Source organism: Schistocerca nitens, chromosome 1 (genome assembly GCF_023898315.1).
Source record: "Schistocerca nitens isolate TAMUIC-IGC-003100 chromosome 1, iqSchNite1.1, whole genome shotgun sequence".
Taxonomy (NCBI): domain Eukaryota; kingdom Metazoa; phylum Arthropoda; class Insecta; order Orthoptera; family Acrididae; genus Schistocerca; species Schistocerca nitens.
The window spans coordinates 1,094,633,990-1,094,642,257 of record NC_064614.1 but is presented as its reverse complement, the minus strand read 5'-3'; positions in this window follow the sequence as shown (position 1 = coordinate 1,094,642,257).

Here is an 8,268-nt window from a genome sequence, read left to right as displayed (position 1 = left end):
GCAAGCCGTTCCACAGGACTACATCCAGCATCTCTACGATCGTCTCCATGGGAGAATAGCAGCCTGCATTGCTGCGAAAGGTGGATATACACTGTACTAGTGCCGAGATTGTGCATGCTCTGTTGCCTGTGTCTATGTGCCTGTGGTTCTGTCAGTATGATCATGTGATGTATCTGACCCCAGGAATGTGTCAATAAAGTTTCCCCTTCCTGGGACAATGAATTCGCGGTGTTCTTATTTCAATTTCCAGGAGTGTATATATATATATATATATATATATATATATATATATATATATATATATATATATATATATATCAGTTCATGACATTCAGTCTTACAAATTTACTGTCTCTGATGGACACACGTCCAGATCATCCGCTCTCAAAACTCCGCCATCTCTCTCCCCACATCCACCACTGCTGGCAGCTCACCTCCAACTGCCCAACGCTACGCGCTGTTAACAGCCAACTGCCCATCACTACAATAGCGAATAGTACAACAATGCCAATCAGCTACAGACTGCACACAGCACAGTCAGTGATTTTCAGACAGAGCGCTACGTGGCGTTACCAATATAAAAACCTAAACAGCCTACTTACATAGCCCCCATGCTCCCCACAAAAAATTTTACAAATAGTTTTGGGCAGTGGCCAATACAGATTTGAAGAAATTGTCCATAATTACAATAACAAAGAAATCCAATGCACACACTTATTGATACAGTGTTGGTCAAAAGCTAAAATTTTCTCACAGTCCATAAAGAAAGTCCTGATCATTCATCACAGTAAAATTGCAGTGTTTTTTTTCTCAAAGTCTGAGCACTAAATGAAAATACACACGGAAGTAGTGGATTTCCATGCAGTCTTGAAGATGTTGTGTTGTCCTCCCAACGGAAAGACAGTGCTGACTCTTGACATGGAAACAGGTAATGGGCCACAACAGACCAAACCCACAGCAGAGGCAGTCGAAGTTGAAGAATATTGGTAGGTAGGTCATCACAGAGCAGACCCACTGTAGTCCTGGTAGAGATTATGATATTGGTGGGCCACCAGAGGTGCAGACCCACTGCAGTCTTTGTAGAATGGTATTCGTTGGCCATCAAAGATGCAGACCCACTGCAGTACTTGTAGAGGTGGCCAGCAGCCATGTGTTGCGATTGTGTAGGTGCCCAATCACCACTGAAGAGCCTTGCGGACAATATACCAAGTTCATAATCACCAGTTGTGCACTCACAAAGTTTTTGGAATTGTCCTTAGAACCAGCAATGCTGTTAACCAGTCCCTTGCTGAATTATTAACACACGTGCAAGCACTAACAGTCCCAACTTCTCACATACTGTGCATATATTATGACCAACAGAAACGTGTGCCCTGAAATGAAAGTTAATTTGAAGAACTGGTGTCTATACAATTATAAATTTACAACATAAGAATACAATTACAAAGGTACAAAATACATCATTAAAGAACATAACAGTACAGATAACATTTGTAGTAACATGGGCTTTACAAAAGAATAGAAATAAACATATACATTAGTGTTCCAGCAATCATAACATAAGTAAATATATAAAATAATGAGAATAGTTTTCGAAACATTAATTTCACATATGAGCATTGAAACAGGAACAGAATTAATAATGTCTATAAACATCTTTACAAAGAAAATAACATATTATTAATGCAAATTATATTTGAGGATAACAGTATTCCTCATCATAGTGAATGTAGCTTAGTACTAGAAGAGAAAAAAATTCTATGAAACAGTACACAGAGACAGGAAGAACACAAATACACAAGGGTACACAAACACATAGCGGAATAACACAAAAGGGAAGGACAGGGTTTGTTTTACTGCAGTATTTTGCAAACAAAACTTTCTTTACTTCTTGGAGATCTCCCTTTGTTCATCATTTTTCCCAAAAAGTCCTATCTATACCTCTTGTCCCTAAACCCTCCTGTTTTGTTCACATCCTCTTTTAAAAAAAATATTCTTCAGTGTACACTACTCATTTTGGTCCAAATCTTTTTCATATAACTTCTCAATGCATTTCTTCCAATTCATCGCAACTCATTCTCTTCAGCTAACTTAAATCTACTGAGCTCAGATGCATAAACTAAAGGACGAGGCAATGCAGCAACACACAACAAATTAACACAAACAGCAATGACAAAAAAATGCAAATTGGCAAAGCAAGCAGCAGTATATCTAAATTAGCAAATCAATTGCAATATGACAACTAATATAAGGCACTGTGCAGCAAACAAGAAAAATAAATCAGTAGTAAACTGGCTTAACAGAGTAATACAAAGTGGAATTCAGTAGCACTATGCCTGGCAAACAGCAGCAGCAAATGCAATAACTTATACCTAAATATGACATAGCTCAATCAGAAAAAATAGTACACTAAAGACAACAATGCAGATAAGGGAAATGTCTATTCACACCTTAATGTCTATGTCATTAAAGTGGTGCATCACAACTTATTCTACAAAAGAAATGACCAAGTACTTGAAAAGAAAATTATGTATGCAGTTACTGTTATTAGTCCCTTCTTATTGTTCTTTCCTTTCAAGTGCTCCTTTTTCGAAGAATGTGGATCATAAAATTATTATATAACAGATCTGTTGACAGATAGTTTTCACATTAGCAAATGCATTTAATTTTATTTTATAAAACCAATGCTACAACACAGCTGGAAACCAGATATCAAATGAAATAAGCAACTATGTAAAGTAAAGCTTAAAAATATCATTCAATAGTCATGTGGCATTAAGTAAGTTAGTAGAAATTCTCTCAACTCTCGTAGGAAGAGACTTGTCATAATCAGGTGTGCAGATGTAAGAATATTTCAAAAAAATGGCTCTGAGCACTATGGGACTCAACTGCTGAGATCATTAGTCCCCTAGAAGTTAGAACTAGTTAAACCTAACTAACCTAAGGACATCACACACATCCATGCCCGAGGCAGGATTCGAACCTGCGCCGTAGCCGTCTCACGGTTGCAGACTGCAGCGCCTAGAACCGCACAGCCACTGCGGCCGGCAAGAATATTTCCCATCAGTTTATAAGCATTTCAGTAAGTAGCACAAAGTATGCGCTCCACAATATAATCATATGTTTCCAAGTAATGAGCGTGTCGTATTTGCGATTCTTTCTGTAAAGGAATGTCAATAGCGAGGTTAATGGCCTCTTTTTTTCCCACCTAATGGCTTTTTCTCCAGGCGACTGGCACAGCTGCGTGCCACAATGCATTATGTCAAGGTCACTTAGCTTTCTTACCGAAATATTTACGACAGCAGTTTGCGCTACAGTGACAGTCTCACATAAAAATATCACAGGTCGAGAATTTGCGTTACAAATGTGTAGAAACAAAATCCTATAAATATAACAGTGTCCAAAAATTTTTCGGTGGCATTGTGATACATTCACGCATGTACACACATTTCATAATACTTAAAGTACGGTTCTTGGTTTCCAACATCCTTTTCCACAAATCAGAGTCCCTAACCACTACTCATTATTCATATACATATAAACACGTAATCACATTCCTCATATATGGTAGCATCATCTTATTGATCACAAACATACCTCAACAGCATAATACACATCGTCATCGTAATAATAACATCATAACAGATCAATCACATCTCAAAATCGTCACAGCTTTTTTCAATAATTTCAAGACCTTCAATAAAGTCATCTACCTTGAACGTACCTCAAAAATCATGCTCCCTTACCAAATACGACATTCAAAGCTCTCATAGTATCACAATGGTTCCGAAAAAAATATGAACAGTTCACACAGTGCAGACAAAATACAATTTCATAAGTGTGAAGTTATCCAACTGTGTAATTACGTAAACATCTGTCACTGACGTAGTAAAAAAATTTTAGTTTCTCTATTAAATAACCAGATAGCTGTGTAATTCTGTGTTAGAGAAATATGGTACCGAAGTGTAAAGTTGTATAAGCAAATACCATATTACCTAGGGCTCCTTGTGCTTGCCAAACACATGGTACACTAAGTAAGCGTGATTAATGTAATTATACCCTCAGGTGTTACAGATTACAGCAATGGAATGAAATGTATCACGGAAAACCTTTGTATCATTGTAATTCAAAAATCTTTAAACGTAAATGTTTTAAGTAAAAGATCAATCACTCAAATACGTGTACTGTAGCGCTAAACTGTGCGTCTTGTTGTAAGACAATCTCTGTCATTACTTAAGGGTAAAAAATGTGCCATGTGTCGTAATTATCGTCGTCTGTAAGCAAAGTTCTGTACAAGTCAATGTACTTACCTCGTAATAAACAAAAGCGAAATGCTATGCGTATAGATATCGTAGTTATTACGTACAGTACCGTGAACAAGAAAGTACTATACTGTAACGTATTGTTGTGCTATGAAAAAGGCTGTCTCATTGCAGCTATACCACAAAAGTTACTAGTAAAACATGTTTAACTTTCCAGAAGAATTCAGAAAAACTGTGCATATATAAAACAGATACACCGCAAAAGCAACAATGTAAATTGTGTCACACATTAGTAGCGTCGTGATATAGTCGTGTAGCTGTCAAATAAACTAACCACTGTGTCATCTGGTATCTCTCAGAAAGCACGTTAAATCCATAATGTAGTTTCAAGTAAACCAAAATGTTGCAGTAAAATCTCATTAGCAGTACTGGTATATGTTCTAAGTATGTAAGTCTTATAGTCGTTACGTAATCGTGCAACTAGCAAGCAAGAATGTACACACACAATAACACTGTGTCGTCTGTTCACTATAACAATGCATTCGTAATTACTGTCTAAATATGTTCCCTAGGTTCTAGACTGGATTGTTAACTTTAAAACATTGTTGCATGTTAACAGTTTCTAAGTGTGACAAAGCATACTAGTAACGTGAAGTGAAATGTTTTATGGCAAAGACAAAGTTAAAAAGCAGATTATGTTTCAATAAACGGTTTTACATGTGAAATGTGGTGCAAGCCTTTACTCTTCCTACTATGCAGAGCTCCAGCATCAACGGAAATAACATGTGGTGTATGGTACATTGGTAAGGAATGCTGCCCAACACTACAATAGCGAATATTACAACAATGCCAATCAGCCACAGACTGCACACAGAACAGTCAGTGATTTTCATACAGAGCACCTACATGGCGTTACCAATATAGAAACCTAAACAGCCCACTTACAGCTGTTAGCATAGCAGTGACACAACGAATTGTTAAGAATCGATTACTTGAAGGACAGCTACGAGCCAAACCGACTTCAAACCACCGCCATTTGCTACTTCAGTGGTGTCAAGCGAGACCTCATTGGACGACAGGATAGAGGTCTGTTATGCTTTCTAACGAAATCTGGTTCTGCCTCGGTGACACCACTAATGGCCGTTTCTTGATTAGGAGACCAGTCGAGGGCCTGCAGCCAACTTGTTTGCGTGCTAGACATATTGGACCTGTACGTGGAGTTATGGTCTGGAGAGCGATATCGTAGGACAGCAGAACAACTCTCATGGTTATCCCAACAGCACTGACTGCAAAACTGTACGTCAATCTGGTCTTTCGACCTGTCGTGCTGCCATTCTTAAACAGCATTCCAGGGGGTGTTTTCCGATAGAATAACGCTTGCCCACATGCTGCTCTTATAACACAACTTGCTCTACAGAGTGACGACATGTTGCGTTGGCGTGCTTGTTCACCAGATCTGTCTCCAATAGAGCGCGTATGGGACATGATCTGACGACAACTCCTGCGTCATCCACGAACTGCGTTAACTATTCCTGTGTTGGCCGACCGAGTGCAACAGGCATGGAACTCTATCGCACAAACTGACATCCGGCACCTGTAGAACAGAGTGCATACACGTTTGCATGCTTGCATGCAACAGTCTAGCGGTTACACCGGTTATTAAAGTACCAGAATTTCACATTTGCTATGGCTTATCTTTCGCTTACTTTAACCTGTATGATCTTGCAATGTTAATCACTTAAATATGTTACCTATTCCTTACATTAATTATTTTTCGGTTTGCGAAATTTTTTCCGTCAGTATAGTACGAAAATATTAAGTCACAATGACAGTGTCGCTTTGATGCAAAAATCCCAAATGTACCGAAATCGTTGCCATCAAAGGGAGATCAGACCAAATGAACCAATTTAATTAGTTCAGTTTTGATTTTGTATTCAACGTTATGTATGGAACGATCAACGGGCTCCTAAAAACTAAAAGATGAAAGGAAATGTGAACAAAATTTTGTGTCATTGTCCTTCTCCCGAAATATAAGAGGCGATCAAAAAATTTCCATTCCCAAGCATGCAACAGGTTGAAGATAGCCGTTTGGTGAAACGTATCCTGCTACGTGGAGAAGTCTGTAACTGCCTGCTGCATATTCTCGTCTGACAGTAATCGTTGACCCTTCAAGACCTTCTTTGGGACCGAAGGCGTGATAATCGCACGAGATCAGGTGTGTAGAACAGGTGCTCGAGTGTCCCCAGTAGCGTAATTTCTTCGCTACGACATTTGCGGTATCATGGAGCAGCAGCACCCCTTGGGACACTTTATACGGATGTGTCGCCGTAATTGCCTCATGCATATCCTTCATTCTACAATGGATGTCTGCCGGTGTTTGTCCTTAAGCGGCCAAGAAAGGAATAACAGCATGTTGTTCCCGTACGGACGCATTTGGTAATAACGTCGCCATAGTTCAAGTTATTGCATTTACTGCACGCTCCTCGAGGAGACACGAATGCCGCTCTGATCCCTCGCCTATACGTAGGTGCTTATATACCCGCATCCGAGTCGAGCAACACTGCAGATACGCTGCAGCAACGCCCTCAATCAGAAACTTTTTGATAGCTCCTTACAGAATTTGCTTTCGCCAAGAAGAATATAACTTGTTCCTTAATTTTTAAATTAGTTTTATCGGCTTCCTCAGTCTGCAAATATATCATTACAAAGTATTCTGACTGAAAATCCTGTCCTGCATAGATATTCTTTTATTGTTGGGTGTTTAGTGGCACCTAACGCGCATAAAATTTTATAGTGAAGCTTACGGTAGCTTGAGTTGCCCTGATATTGGTAGTACCCATGAAGTAGAGGGTCGAGGTTGGGTATTTGTTGCTAATGCATCTGGCAATGCCGGCCAGGGTGGCCGAGCGGTTCTAGGCGCTACAGTCTGGAACCGCGCAACCGCTATGGTCACAGGTTCGAATCCTGCCTCGGTTATGGATGCGAGTGATGTCCTTAGGTTAGTTAGGTTTAAGTAGTTCTAAGTTCTGGGGGACTGATGACCTTAGAAGTTAAGTCCCATAGTGCTCAGACCCATTTGAACCATTTGAAACATCTGGCAATAATTTGCAACAAGTATGCTGCAGACAATTGATACCCTAATAAGTATTCTAATTAGGTAGATAATGATTTTTCTAGACCTGAAAAAGTGAGTACACTAGCTACATGTGGATATGGATGACAGGATAGTAGGTTAAGATTATCTTAGATGGAAGTGGCGCCTGTATTGTCATTAAGTGCCTGTAAGTAAAGTGAATAAATATAGATTCACTGTCCTCAATGACTTACTTTCCCAGCAGTATGCTTTTATGAACCTTAATCCATAATAGGTTAAACGGTTGCAGTTTGGATTAATTCTTCCCATTACGTCAAGAAGATAATATACCGGGCGATCAGAAGGTCAGTATAAATTTGAAAACTTAATAAACCACGGAATAATGTAGATAGAGAGGTAAAAATTGATACATATGCTTGGAATGACATGGGGTTTTATTAGAACAAAAAAAAAAGACTCCCCATATTGCTAGACGCGTGAAAGATCTCTTGCGCGCGTCCTTTGGTGATGATCGTGTGCTCAGCCGCCACTTTCGTCATGCTTGGCCTCCCAGGTCCCCAGACGTCAGTCCGTGCGATTATTGGCTTTGGGGTCACCTGAAGTCGCAAGTGTATCATGATCGACCGACATCTCTAGGGATGCTGAAAGACAACATCCGACGCCAATGCGTCACCATAACTCCGGACATGCTTTACAGTGCTGTTCACAACATTATTCATCGACTACAGGTATTGATGAGGAATGATGGTGGACATATTGAGCATTTCCTGTAAAGAACATCATCTTTGCTTTGTCTTACTTTGTTATGCTAATTGTTGCTATTCTGATCAGATGAAGCGCCATTTGTCGGACATTTTTTGAACGTTTGTATTTTTTCGGTTCTAATAAAACCCCATGTCATTCCAAGCATGT